Source organism: Chenopodium album, chromosome 26 (assembly GCF_948465745.1).
Source record: "Chenopodium album chromosome 26, dcCheAlbu1.1, whole genome shotgun sequence".
Classification (NCBI taxonomy): domain Eukaryota; kingdom Viridiplantae; phylum Streptophyta; class Magnoliopsida; order Caryophyllales; family Amaranthaceae; genus Chenopodium; species Chenopodium album.
In genome coordinates, this window is record NC_137859.1 from 15,406,258 (window position 1) to 15,420,674 (window position 14,417).

The 14,417-nt window shown below is 34.2% G+C and overlaps 1 pseudogene; it reads left to right on the top strand.

Annotated features, from left to right (window-relative positions):
* The first annotated feature begins 10,976 nt into the window (after positions 1 to 10,976).
* LOC145616372 (receptor-like protein kinase ANXUR1 pseudogene) lies at positions 10,977 to 13,969 on the top strand (annotated as a pseudogene).
* The last annotated feature ends 448 nt before the right edge of the window (positions 13,970 to 14,417 follow it).

Below are 14,417 nucleotides of genomic sequence, written 5' to 3' on the forward strand. Positions count from 1 at the left end.
CGTATTGAGTTTTCAAATATGCGCGTTAAAACCCAAAATGTTTTATAATACACATGTCAAACATGTATTATGTTTTATGTATATTGTAAAAGTGTTCTATAGTGTAGATTGTACAATTTACACGTGTGTATTTATTTTTAATTTATTATTTTAAACCTATGTACTTAGAAAGTGTTCTTATGTAGTTTGTATCCAATATACAATCCTATGTATATTGTAAAAGTGTTCTTATGTAGTTTGTATCCCAATAAATTGTACAAGATGTACTATGCTATAGAGTTAAGCAATAAAATATGATCAATACTTAAAATAAAAGTTTATTTAATGTAAATCTACGTATATAAGTACATATGTATACAAAAAAACATTATTTAATATACATTTTAAAGTTGTAATTGTCTAAGGAAATAAAGTTCATAATAAAAGCATGGAATTATATACATACATACGTTTCATAGATATGTCTGAAAATTATTATACATCTAAGCCCCAATAATGCGTTTAGCTTTCCAAGCAGCGGAGCGCGGAGCTGTTGAAATCCTTCTCCCAACATATATATGGTCATCTCTATGGTCAGCTCTTTGTCTTTCAAAGCTACAATGCAACTGTCTACAAGACCTTTGTTCTTGCAATTGTGTATAAAATGAATTTTTTTTATCCATATATGATGATTCCTTTAGGTATGTTTGTAGTTTTGAGTTTAATATAAGTTATAATTGTTAGGTAATAGTAATAAGTTAAAGCATAAATACTTGTAGTGTGAGCGTAGCCATATGATTAGCGTCATTATTTATGAATTGTTCCGAAAGATGACCAAAAAGTGTGATTGGTATGTTTCCACTATCATCCGCAAAAGTGATATGCAGCACAGTTCTACAATGTGTATAATTACCCGTGATTAGATATTTTTAACAAGATAAAGAAAAGGAGTGAATGTATGCTATGTTATCAGTAGTGGTACATCAATTATCGTGGTTCGGACGTCCCTACGTGTGGGGAGCTAAAAGCACGACAGTTAAACACCGATCCTCTTTCAATTTCACATCGTTTGCTGCAGACATTGCAGGCATTGTATACTATACTGTTTTTTATTGTAACGTCAATGTCTCGTCCGACGATTTGTATTGTTTTTCCAGACTTGTACAAAAACAAATGCATAATATAGTTATACAAAACATTATGTTGTTCACTTTAATTTGTGTAGTGAAACCTACTATGTAATTTACCTCTTGCTTAGGTAATTGTGAGATTGAAAACATTAATTCAGGTTGCCGAGAACCTAGGTTGCACAAGAACGGGTACTGACACGGATACCGATATGATACGGATACAAGAAAACGTATATCTCAAAATAAGAGACATGGATACGGGATGTTAAAATTCATATCATGTATTTTAAAAAAAGAATTTAACCATATATTAGTCACTCTGTCCTCTTATTAGATCATACTATGTATGAAGCCATTCATATTATTTAACAATTACTTTATTTATTTTACTTTACTTAAATTTTCTTATTAAAAAATGTTGAACACCTTATATAATAGTAGGATACGGTCTTAGACGTATCGTCGTGTGTCCCACAACTGTCGGTGTCTTACAAGGTGTTCGACACAGACACGACATTTGAATAAAGTGTCCATGTAACTTAGTGAGAGATTTCTGCTATTTCAGTTGCGAATGAATTTTGAACGATTCGGATTTGGTCCTTATTATTTACTGCCCCTATAAATCAACAATGTAAGTTAAGTAATACTCCCTCCGTTTTTAAATACTTGCTTCATTTTCCATTTGCGGCCCTTTTTAAATACTTGCTTCATTTCCTTATTTGGAAAGCTTTTACAATATTTAATTAATTTCTCTCACCTAGTGGACCCAACATATATTTCTCTCTCTTCCAATTCTCTCCATTACTTTTGCCTTTTACATTTTTTTATTCTTCCACCAACCCCACTAACTCTTTATTTTATTACTTTCTCCAATATCTCCTAAAACTCAGCACATGGAGAAATGGAGCAAGTATTTAAAAACGGAGGGAGTAATAATTAATACACAAATAGAATCAGTTTGAGAAGTTTTGTTTACCAATCTCGGAGAAGTTGTGCTTCTCGAGTACTAATTTTCAGTGTAGAAGAAAAGGTTGTTGTAATACCTCGTATTTTTATGTATTTTTATAAAGTATTTAAGTATTAATAAAATGATTGTTAAGGGCTCAAGTATTTTGATTAAATATTTTAAAGGGTTAATATATTTTAAATATAAGGTTTTATAAAAGTAAAATATATTTTGGGCCAAACGTTTATTAACTATATAAGCTCATTTAAATAATCGTATGTATACTCTTCCTACATATTCTTATTAGACCTACCCATTTCATTTTACTAGGCCCAATTACTTATTTGAACCCTTGTGGGTTAAATATTCCATAACTTAAGCCCACATTTTTAATAAGCTCAAACTTAACCCTATACTTTCTACTCTATAAATACCTCTCAAAACCCCAAAATTTTCCCACACAAAGAGGCTCAAAAATCATAATTTTGGGGTAAGTATTTATTTTCTCTTTTTCCTTATTTTTTTTTCTTATTTTTCTTTCCTTTCTTTTTCTCTTATTTTTCCCCCTGCTTTTCTTGTTGTGCGTGGAAATCGGTTGCCCCAAACCCACTCACAACATGACAGTCACGCTGGCAGCCACTCCTCCCATCGACCACCAGCAGCCGGCGACTCCAGCCACCCCGACAACCACCGGCGGTTGTTCCCTTCTCTCTCCTCTTTTATCTTGTTTTATTTTATACAATTTATATACTTTGGGTTTTGAATTTTGATTTATAAATTGTATTAGTATATGGTATAATTGTGTTTTGACAAATAAAGAGTATAAATTTTAGATTATAAAGTGTTAAATTTTCAAATTTTATAAAGTATTATAAGTTAGGGTTTTAAAATTATTAAAGACTTGATTTTTAGGGTTTTTATGAACAATTGATTTAGGGCTTTTTTAGTAATGATATTTTGGAAATTTTGGTGATTATAACTACTAATTAGTTTAACTTAATTCCAGATTATTTTGAACACGTAAATTCGTGTTTTAATTTTTAGATTTCCGTTCGTTAATATTAATCCTGTTTTAATCCCGACGAGGTTCTAAACTCATCTGATTTTGACAAAAAAGTAGTGTTTTCCATGTGGAAACAACGTTTTAAGAAAGACTCACTACTTTAGTAGTGAGCACCACCCTCTCGTGGCCTAATTCAGCCTCTAAATATGATTTTCGGGCAGTTTTTGGTTTTTAACGAAGTTTTTTTTTATAAAATTTTATCCTTGAGTTTAAAGGGTAAAAGATAATTTAATTTTTCTATGGATAACTTAAGTATAAAGATGTATTTTGATGAGGTTTTAAAGGGGTTTTTGATTAGTTTAAAATGCTGGAATTTTATTTAAAGAAGTATAATTGTGATTTTAATAAAAGGGTGTGATAACCTATTAAAAAGGAGTTTAATTAGGGGTTTTAAATAATTTTCAGATTATTTTAAGTGGTGTAAAGTGAATTTAAGTTGCTGGAAATTGTGTATACTAAGAGTAGTAATATAGTGTTATTGTCCCTTTATGTAGGAGACTTGATTCGGGAATTGTTGTAGTGTTTTCGGTCACTTTAAGGGCTGAATTGAGGTACGTTCGCGTACTGAGCATAATTATATTGATGTAGTAGCATGCTAAATGTGTTTGATTGATTACAAGTAATATCATGCTAGGTTTGGAAATGAAAATTATGATTTGAATGTTATTGGTGATTGGATTCTGAAGCATGATTTAATTGTGATGGATTATTGATTGGGAAATAGTAGCTTGGAATATTATTTATGAACCACATATTTATTAATGGCATGATAAAGAGCATGTTTAATTAAACTAATTGTTTAATTTGGTTTGGAATATTGAAAAGGAATTTTATTATGGTTCATATAATTTTTATCGATGCTTTAAGCATGAGGAAGGAGCTATATAAGTGTCTATGTACACAAGGAATAAATAGTATGTTGGTGCCTTTGTGCACTTAAGGTGTTTTTAACACCGATGGATAGGATTTTTGGCGCTTTATGCGTTTAAGGTGTCTTTGACACTAAGGTAGAATTAAAAAGGGTTCAACATTAAATATTATGTGGTCACTAAATATTGAAGAATTAAATTGGTATGTTTGATTGATTGAATTATTATTGTTGATTGATTTATTATGCTTTGAGAGTCATCACCAAGTCCAATAACATGTAAATAACGTAAAGTGAAAGAGATTACGCACCAAAACTCTTGGAACGTATATACCTTGAGTATGAACAATGGGGGGGAGTTATGGGGTTTTATATTTAACCATAACTTCTAATGGAGTACAGGACGTTGTACATTCCTTTTTATTTATTATTATGCGCAGGAATTCCGCCACCTTTGAGTGGTTTTGTCGCTGGCACGGTTAGCTCCCGTGTCAGTTAACCTCAATTTATTTGGGGGAGGTATAGTTGGAAACCCGTTCGATGCGTAATCAACGCTAAATGAATTATTTAGTGTCTAGTTAAAGTGTCTTGTTGATTGTTGTGTGTGCTTGTAAACAGGTGCATTGAGGTAAGTGTGTGTTGATAGGTGAAAGCATGTTAATGTGTTTAATTACGCTTATGTACTCAGCTTTGCTGATTGTGTGTGTTTGTGTGTTTGGCCATGTCTTTATCTTGGCCCTATGATGACCCATTTTTAATGGAGAGTAGTGGGGACAAGTAGAGATAAATTTTTCAGGTTGAAGCATATTCATGACGGGGCATGAGTGAAGAGTGAATCATGCTAGTTTACGATGTGTTTTATGCTTTATTTATTTATGATACATTTTGTGTGGACTAACGCAAAGATTTGGTTTTGGAACGGTTTTGAATAAGGGCCTTTAATGGTTCCAAGTTGTAGTTTGATTTTATTTGACTTCGTTGGTTTGGTTTTTAAATTGTGTTATTTAAATAGTTTTGGTTTTCAAGTCTTCCGCTGTGTATCTTTGATAGTTGCCTTAGCCGTTTTCACGGTGGCGGTAATGTCTTAGATATTCCTAAAACGTATTTTAAAAAGAGTAAAGTGTGTATTTAAAGGAAAGGAATTTCTAGGGTGTTACAGTTGTGTTGAATGAACCATATGTAAACATGTATGACATAGGTAGTTAATGAAAGCATAATTTTATTTTATAAATATTTGTTCATATCTTTTACCGTTGAAAGTTGATGCTTTTGGCAAGGGAAACTTCTATAACAGGATCATATCTATAATTTTAGCAAAATCACCAGCTTTGTGTGTAACCAAAGTATTCCACACTAATAACATAATAGGCTCCATGCTGCCAAAAGTAGAAGAAAATAAAGGTTCAAATAGAATAGTTATAATTAAGTTAAAGTACTTCTGTGTTGAAAAATCTTATATTATTATTGTAATATATACACATACTTGGAATCTATGATTTTAATCCTACTCACTTCATTAGGCAATCCAGAACTCTAGGAGCAAATGGTTGCTAAATCGTGTATGTGAAAAGCAATTCCAATGATATTTGGAAAAAAAACAAAGAAGTTAATTATATGTCGATTAATTCATGTGTATTTACGATGCACCTCTAGACAGACCAAATGTAGCAATGTCAGAACTCGCAACTCTTAAAACAATCATTCCTTTTGCTCTTACATTAGCAAGTAATGTAGAATATTAAAGTCTTTCATGTACCAATAGGGCCGTCGACAAAGAAAGCAGCCGGCTTATTATCAAGGACTCTATTATAAATTGTATTATAGGCAATTTTGAGTACATTATTAAGTAAATTAACTGCATTTATTTCTTTTGGACGAACGGGAATTTGACGCTCTTCTTCGATTTCTTTAATTTCTTTCTCTAAGTCATCTTCTTCAAGCTCTAACAATCCAAATTGTAAGTGTCGAAAGATTTTCTTATCGATTGAACAAGGTAACAAATACTTCTTATAATTAATTTGCGAGCCTTTTTTTTGTTCGAAGGGAAGTTATGGCTGTAATCTTCAGAAATATATGGGTAACATTTTTCCCACAAACAGTTTGGATCATCGGGATTTCAGTATACTAACAATGTAGAAAATAGGCGTTGTAAGTCAAAACGCATTTGACTTTGGGAAGCTTCTTGTAGGCACTTGTCTATAGAAACGTCTGCTTCGAGTAGACCTCGTTGAAATGTTGCTTCATAGAATGAAGAATATCTTATATTGTTGAAGGTCAGCAAATAATCAAACGAGGTTGGACCACGAACACTTGTGAGCAATAATCGCAATTAAAAGCGTTCATTTTGTGTTGGATTCGCATGTACAACACGTCCAATCACACTAGTTGTCGATTGTCGACGTCGCCAAATTTTTTCACTTTTTTTTGCACGCCACATATAATGTTGAGGAAATTCTTGGTACAGTAATATCGAGCAAAGCCACCAACTTGGTTCATCTAAAAAAAAGTGGTAGCGTAGTTCATTGTCTGCATGAGTTTGATGCAACAGTCTGTAACTATTCTTGTGAACGAAATGTAACAGTTTGCATATTTGGCAAATTTACTTGTAAAGAGATAACGTTTGGATGTATACTATTCAGCAAAAATCTGAAAATACACCAAGCAGCTTCTGGAGGCGATATCCATCGTGTTGTTTGAAATGAAGAGATCTCATCACCTATGCTTATGTTGTCGGGATTAGATAAAGAGAAAACAACCCGATCGTGACCTTTTTATATATACTTATACAAATATTTGAACCCTTCTATTGTAGAAGACACTTCTATGTTTGTATGACAATCATATTTTGCTAGTATATATGGATTTTATGGTATTTCCCACCTATTATCAAGTTGTACGCTGTGTACCAAATATTTTTTTCTCGAAGTGGAGGCTGACTCAGACAGCTGCTGATTTCTCTTCCGCTCGATGATGTACCGAGCGTCGGAGGCTGTTTTCTTGCTGGTCCCCGGCTGTTCATGCCGAGGCTGCCTCTGAGGACTAGTAGGCAGTAGAATTTTTGACCAGTCAAGTCTGGAGGCTAACTTCTCCTTCTCCCTTTCTTTGTCTTTGGGATGGGGAGTTGGCCGCCTGTCCTTGACTGGCTTTTTCTTCCCAAGAGTGGGAGTCTTCTTAGCCGGTGGACTCTTGCTAGAGCTTGCCTTGTTTTTGTTGATCATGGCCTTGATTTCACCCTTAAAAGAGTTCATGAATTTCATGAGCTCGTCCCGGGTGACTTGGGCTTGACCTTTGGCCTTCTGGGTTTCCCCTTCTGGCCTTCCAGTGGGCCGGCTGCTTGGGCCCGCCTGGTCAAGATTGCGCTCCGATTGATCTTTGGAACGCTTGTACTTGGACATGAAGGACCCATCCTTGGTTGTATAGGTCTCCACGTCAGATCATCATCATCTTCATCATCAGCTTCATCCTCAGTGACGACCTCAGGCGGAGGCCGATTGAACAGCTGAGGGATTCCAGAACCTCCCGGCTGAGACACCGGTTGAGGGTTTTCTTGGGTTTCCGGTTGTATAACCGGTTGTAGGTTTGTAGGATCAGGATGGGGCGGTACAGACTCTCCAACCATCTTTGAGGTACTCTCCCCACAGACGGCGCCAATTGTTTTGGGTCGGGAGAGTTACAACACAAAGACTGGTCCGGTGCGGCTTGTACCTGCAAAACAAACGGAGACACCGGTTGGGTGGTGCTCCGCCTCCAACGATCAAGTTAGTAACTTGAAGGGAGAGAAAAAGGTGCGGAAATTTAGGTGGGTATCTGCTCGGATTCCTAGCTCAGATGTCTCTATCAAAGGGACAGATTGTAATAAATGGAAAAACGTGCCCTCCAAAAGAGGGGAATCTCCCTATTTATAGGGTCATTGGGATTTGTGCCCCTGATTAGGTCACTGAACCCTAATCATTGGTGGGCTGCGCCGCATTGCGGCTTTCTCGGGATTTGGGCCTGAAGGCCGCCATTTCCCCCAAGTTTCTGGAGTGACACGTGTCAAGCAGGGATAGGCCCTCTTTGGGCCATCCTAGGGGATGACACGTGTCATCCTCTAATTGGACCACGTGGGGGGGTAAAATTACCCTAAACACTTTTAAATCCTAACGGATTGTTATCTCCTAGGTTGAGAGCTTCCCTCCCTAGATTAGGCTAGTTTAGGAGTAGTTATAGAGAGAGAGAAAGTGAGGAATTTCAATAGTGATTGAGAGATTGAAGATGTAAGGGTGACAATTGTGTTGATGATCTTCTCTATTATCAATGAGCATTTCTAACTCCATCTCATTTTATTGCTTTGTTCAATTTCTTTTTTGTTTGGTTTGATTTTAATGATTGGATCTTTGATTAGTGCAATTGTTCTTCATATTTTGTTGATTCTTGATAATCTATAGTTGTTTGTTGATTTGATGATGATGTTAGAGTAGTTATTTTGCTAGGGATAGGGTGAAACTTGTATGATTGATTGATTGTGCTTAATTTGGGGATTGTGTTGATTAATTGTTGAGATTAAATTGATTAGTGTAAGTTTGCATGTGTGTAATTCGATTAGGCCTCGAGAATTATGCTAGATTGCATTGCAATTGCTAATGACACGACCAATTGATTTAGGAATTGCAATTATCGATTAGTTTGGATTGTGATTCTCTTAGTTTGTTATTCGTAGAGACATCTAGCTTAACGATTAGGAGATAGCTCTTTGATTCCAATTGATTGCTCTTATCATTAGCTTAGTCTTCACAACCATTGATTGGCATGTTTTTCCCAAGTTGTTGCAATTGTCATGATTACTCGTTGATCCCCATTCCCTAGTGCTTTATTTTGTTGGTTCTTTGTTTTAGTAGTTGTTAGTGTTACCTCTTTACTCTAAGCTTCGACCTAGCTTAGGCACATAATTGAGAGCACTTGAACATAACCATTCCTAGTGGTTCGACCCTTGACTTACCTCTATACTTGTATTTAGGTTTGTTAAGTGACTATAAATTTCGTTTGGCTTAGGGAACATGTTACCATTTTAACAAAATAAGAGTTGTAAATTCGAGGACTTATCATAGGTTGGATAATTGAAATTATATTTATTGGTAAATTTAAACAATCCCGTTTAGAGGGCTTTAATGTGTTCTTTTCTCTCTCTTGTCATTGTTGACAACATTGTCACTTAAATTTACTCCAATGAACTCAATTGCTACGCCCTTTTTTTATACAGAAAATGAGTTGATTTCTTCTCTTCAATTGTGGTGAGGACATGTATGTCAAATTTGTATGAAAAATTAATTTATTTTTGTTCATAAATGTTATGATTCTTATAATATTGACTTAATACGAACATGGCCACAAATAATAGTTTGCATCATACATTTGGATTTAACATCTATACAATGCATATACTTGTATAAAAAGGGATTAGTTTTTTATTTAGGAAAATGTCTTTACAAAATTATGAACTCGGCCATCAACCTCACATTAATCAAGTAGGTGTGCACGAGCTGGTCGGTTGGGTTGTTATCCCACTATATTTAATTTATTACTTTTCTTGTAAAAAAAATAATATCATATGTTAAAATAGTTTATTATTATTATTATTATTTAAATAAGAATCTAAGGCTAAAGTGAGAACAAAAATCTAAACCATTAGGTCATCACAACCGGATGACCAAGATACTTCGCGTTCTTATTAAGGGCATCTTCGTGATATTTTAACTTCTCAAATTAAAATCTAATTTCTTTATGTTTAATCCTCCTCATTTCTTTCTAAAACAATTTAATTTACTTGTACTTTCTTAATTTTTTAATACTTAAAAATTATGCAATTTTTTTTTTTTTTTTTAAAAAAAAAACCCATTTGATAGTTTGTTGTAAATGCTACTATTTGAAGATTATCCTGTTCTTTTGAGCTTCTAGGCAGAGCTGAGCTAATTTCAGCAGAGCAGAGCAAATTTCACTATTATTATTATTATTATTATTATTATTATTATTATTATTTATTATTATTATTATTACTATTATTATTATTATTACTATTATCATTATTATTATTATTAATAAAAATTAATAATTAGCATTATCTTTAAATATTAATTTTTGTTATAAAAAGTCAATTATTATTATTATTACTATTATTATCATTATTATAATTACTATTATTATTACTATTATTATTATCATTATTGGTATTATTATTATTATTATTATTATTATTTTAATTCAATATCAAGTATTATTTTTAAGCAGAGCAGAGCAGATAAGAGCAACTCTTAAAAACGAGGCCTTAATGTGTTTTATTCATCAAATCTTAAAAAATTAAAACCAATGATAAAAAGTTATAAGTATATGAATTTACTTTAATGTTTATTTTCTTTACTTTAAAAGAATGAAGTGATTCTATATTATGATCCCAATCTAATATAAAATTTGCATGATTTAAGAACTTTGTAGGAAGTTTATTATGAACTAAATCACAATCAGTTTTTAACCAATAATAATATAATCAAGGAATCAAGGTTCATTAATATAATATCGATTTCTAAATAAAAGAAATTGCCAACATACATTTTAAAAGAAAAATCCTCCTTAAAACTCTCTTTTCCTTTCATTTCCAACCAACAAAAGAAATTAACAAAGAAATTAGCAAACAATAAAAATGTCCAAACATAGGCAAAATGATAATATATCACCTTTTTATCAGCAAAAATCATCGGAGCCAACTCAAAATCTTTTTTCTCAATTTTCTTAGTGAGATATTTGCTATACTAGGTCAGCAAGGGAGAGATGGTAGAAAGAAAATGAGAAGAAAATTAAAATCATAAATTTTTATTATCCCTTCATTAATAAAGCAAAATAAAAGTCACAATTTAGATTTCCTTCTTTGGCGTACAGGAAAAATCAAAATCACAAAAAAAAATAAATAAATAAAAAAACATTGATTAGCAAATAATTTTTCCTGTACGCCCCATTTTCTTAACATTTCTTCCTCAATCAAGGTGTGCAACCATGCATTTTGGTTGCCACTTAAAGCTTTTCATCATCATTGATGTTCTCCTCTTCTTGAGCATCACCAACCCATCATTTTCCGACGACACTAGCGCGTCGATTGCCATTGATTGTGGAGCAACTAGTCAAGGGAAAGATGGGGATGGAAGGAATTGGGATGTAGATACAAAGTACCTTTCTCCTCAAGGAAATTCTCAAGCTATTAAAGCGTCTTTTCAAGACCCTTCTCTTCCATCTGAGATTCCATATATGACTGCTAGAGTAAGCAACTCTGATATGTCATACAAGTTTCCTATCAATTCAACCTCAAGATATTTTTTACGCCTTCATTTTTACCCAACATCTTACAGCTCTTTCAATATTAGCAACTCGTTTTTTTCCGTAGTTGCGGCCCATTTTACCCTTCTGAACAATTTTAGCGCTGCTGTAACCGCGGAAGCCTTAACCCAAGCTTACATTATTAAGGAGTATTCTCTTGCTCCTTTGGATGGGGTTGATTCTCTAGAGATTGTGTTCAAGCCGTCGAACAAGCACGCAGGATCGTTTGCATTTATAAATGGCATAGAGTTGGTTCCCACCCCAAATTTGTTGGATTCGGCTAACTTGTTGGGTTTCTCTGACCAATCTTTGGATGGAAAGACTGCAACAACCGAGACGATAGCGAGGTTAAATGTGGGTGGAAACTATATTCCACCCACCAATGACTCTGGTTTACTAAGGACATGGTACGACGATACGCCTTATTTATTAGGGGCTGCGGCTGGTGTTACATCCTCGGACAATAACACGAAAGGAGTGCACTACAAAGACATGCCAAGATATATTGCCCCAAGTGATGTTTATAATACATGGAGGTCAATGGGGCCTGACCCAAATATCACTCTTAATTACAATTTGACATGGTCATTTTCCGTCGATCCAACATTCACATATATTATAAGATTACACTTTTGTGAGCACATATATACTAAGGTAAATCAAAGGTTGTTCAATATATTCATTTACAACCAAACAGCAACACCTAGTGGTGCTGATGTGATAGCGTGGACCGGATCGAAAGATGTCCCTATTTATAAGGATTATGCAGTGAGTGTTCAAGATGGAAAAGGACAACAAGAAGTTTTGGTAGCTCTTCATCCAAGGGACGGTGTTGATAAGCCGGAATTTTATGATGCCATCCTTAATGGGTTAGAGATGTTTAAGGTAAGTGATGGAAATAAGAATTTGGCCGGGCCTAACCCAACCCCATCTGAGGCATTAGTTAAGGCTGAGAAAGAAAAAAGGGAAAATTTTACGAAAGATAAGCCTAACATCAATGTGATTGGGGCAGCAAGTGGAGTCGCAGCTGCATTTGGGTTAGCAACAGTTCTTGCAGTTGTGTTGTATAAGAAGAAGAGCAAGATGCCAAGATCGAAATCAGGGACATCTAGTTGGTTGCCAATCTATGGTAATTCTCATACATCAGGCATGAAGTCGACGATTGGAGGAAGTAGTGTGGCAAGTGCACAACTGTCTACTGAAGCAACTGCCAATTGCCGTCACTTCACTTTGGCAGAGATAAGAAAAGCGACTAAACACTTTGATGAATCACATGTGATTGGGGTTGGAGGTTTTGGCAAGGTGTACAAGGGGGTGATTGATGGGAGCTTTAAAGTTGCCATCAAGAAGTCAAACCCATCATCGGAGCAAGGAGTTCATGAGTTTGTTACAGAGATTGAGATGCTTTCGAAACTTAGACATAAGCATTTAGTCTCTCTTATCGGCTACTGTGAAGAAGATGGGGAGATGGCTTTGGTGTATGACTTCATGGCACACGGTACTTTAAGAGAGCATTTGTACAAGGGCAATAAGATCAATCTTACTTGGAAGCAAAGACTAGAGATGTTAATAGGCGCCGCAAAAGGTTTGCATTATCTTCACACTGGAGCAAAATACACCATCATTCACAGAGATGTGAAGACAACAAACATTCTATTGGATGAAAACTGGGTAGCCAAGATATCGGATTTTGGATTATCAAAAACAGGCCCCGAAACAAACCAAAACCATGTTAGTACAGTGGTGAAAGGTAGTTTTGGATACTTAGACCCAGAGTACTTCAGACGCCAACAATTAACAGAAAAATCTGATGTATACTCTTTTGGGGTTGTGCTTTTTGAAATTTTGTGTGCTCGCCCTGCTCTTAACCCAAGTCTTCCAAAAGAGCAGGTTAGTTTGGCAGATTGGGCACGAAGCTCGGTTAGAAAAGGAAACATAGATGAAATCATTGATCCTCACATTAAGGGAACGATTAAACCCGAATGCTTAAAGAAATTTGTAGACACAGCTTTTAAGTGTCTATCTGATCATGGCATTGATCGCCCTTCAATGAGTGACTTACTATGGAATCTCGAATTTTCTCTTCAGCTTCAAGAAAGTGGAGATGCTTCTAAAGCTACTTCAAATAACGGGAGAAACAACCAAAATGATAACATTAATATGCACTTGAACACTCTAAATCTAGAGGAGGATGATCAATTTTCGGCCACAACAAAATCATCGTCTAACGAGCAAAACTCAAGTACTGCTATCTTTTCACAAATTGTCCATCAAACAGGTCGATGAGCGACTAGAATACTACTATATCTTCTTATATTAGAGACATTCTTGAGGATCATTGGAACTATTTACGCTTGAGATAATGTCAATTTATAAATATGTTTTTTTTTTTTTCATAGGGAGTGATTATTAGTCACGTATGTTTGTTTATATTTTTTGAGTTTTTCAATTCTTCAAATTAGGCTTTTTTTTTTTTTTTTTTTTTTTTTTTTTTGAATTTGTATGTATCATCTATCTACGATTTAAAAGAATGACATTATTTTCATGAATTGATTATGATTTTTTGTTTGTAATAGCACATGATAATGATTATTATCGATAAATAAATAAGAAAAAATTGTAATAGAACCTTACATTACTGACCTTTTCCTCTCATCTTCCAAAAACACTTTCATTGCTTAGAAATACACATTAATGGAACTGAGCCTCTCTACTACATTAGTCATCCCATCTAAAGTAGTCTCTTTACATTCTTAATCAGAACTTCGAACTCGATCCTCGCTTCACACGCTGGATTTCCTTTCAATCTCCATAACCATTATGTCCTACTTTTTTTATCCATCTTCATCACAAAACTAAATGCAGAAATAATACATCAAATGAAAGTTCAGCTATATTCTCAAAAAATTTTATATTGTTTGCAAGCTGTATTCTCAAAAATGGTGAGATATTGATATCAACAGTTAGAATCTTTATAGGCAAAGAAGCATCTGATTAATGACGGGATCTTGAAGAATGATTGCTCGTAACACCTGTACAGAGTTGGAACTGAGAATAACTTCAAGTACTACATATTACATTTGGCTACAA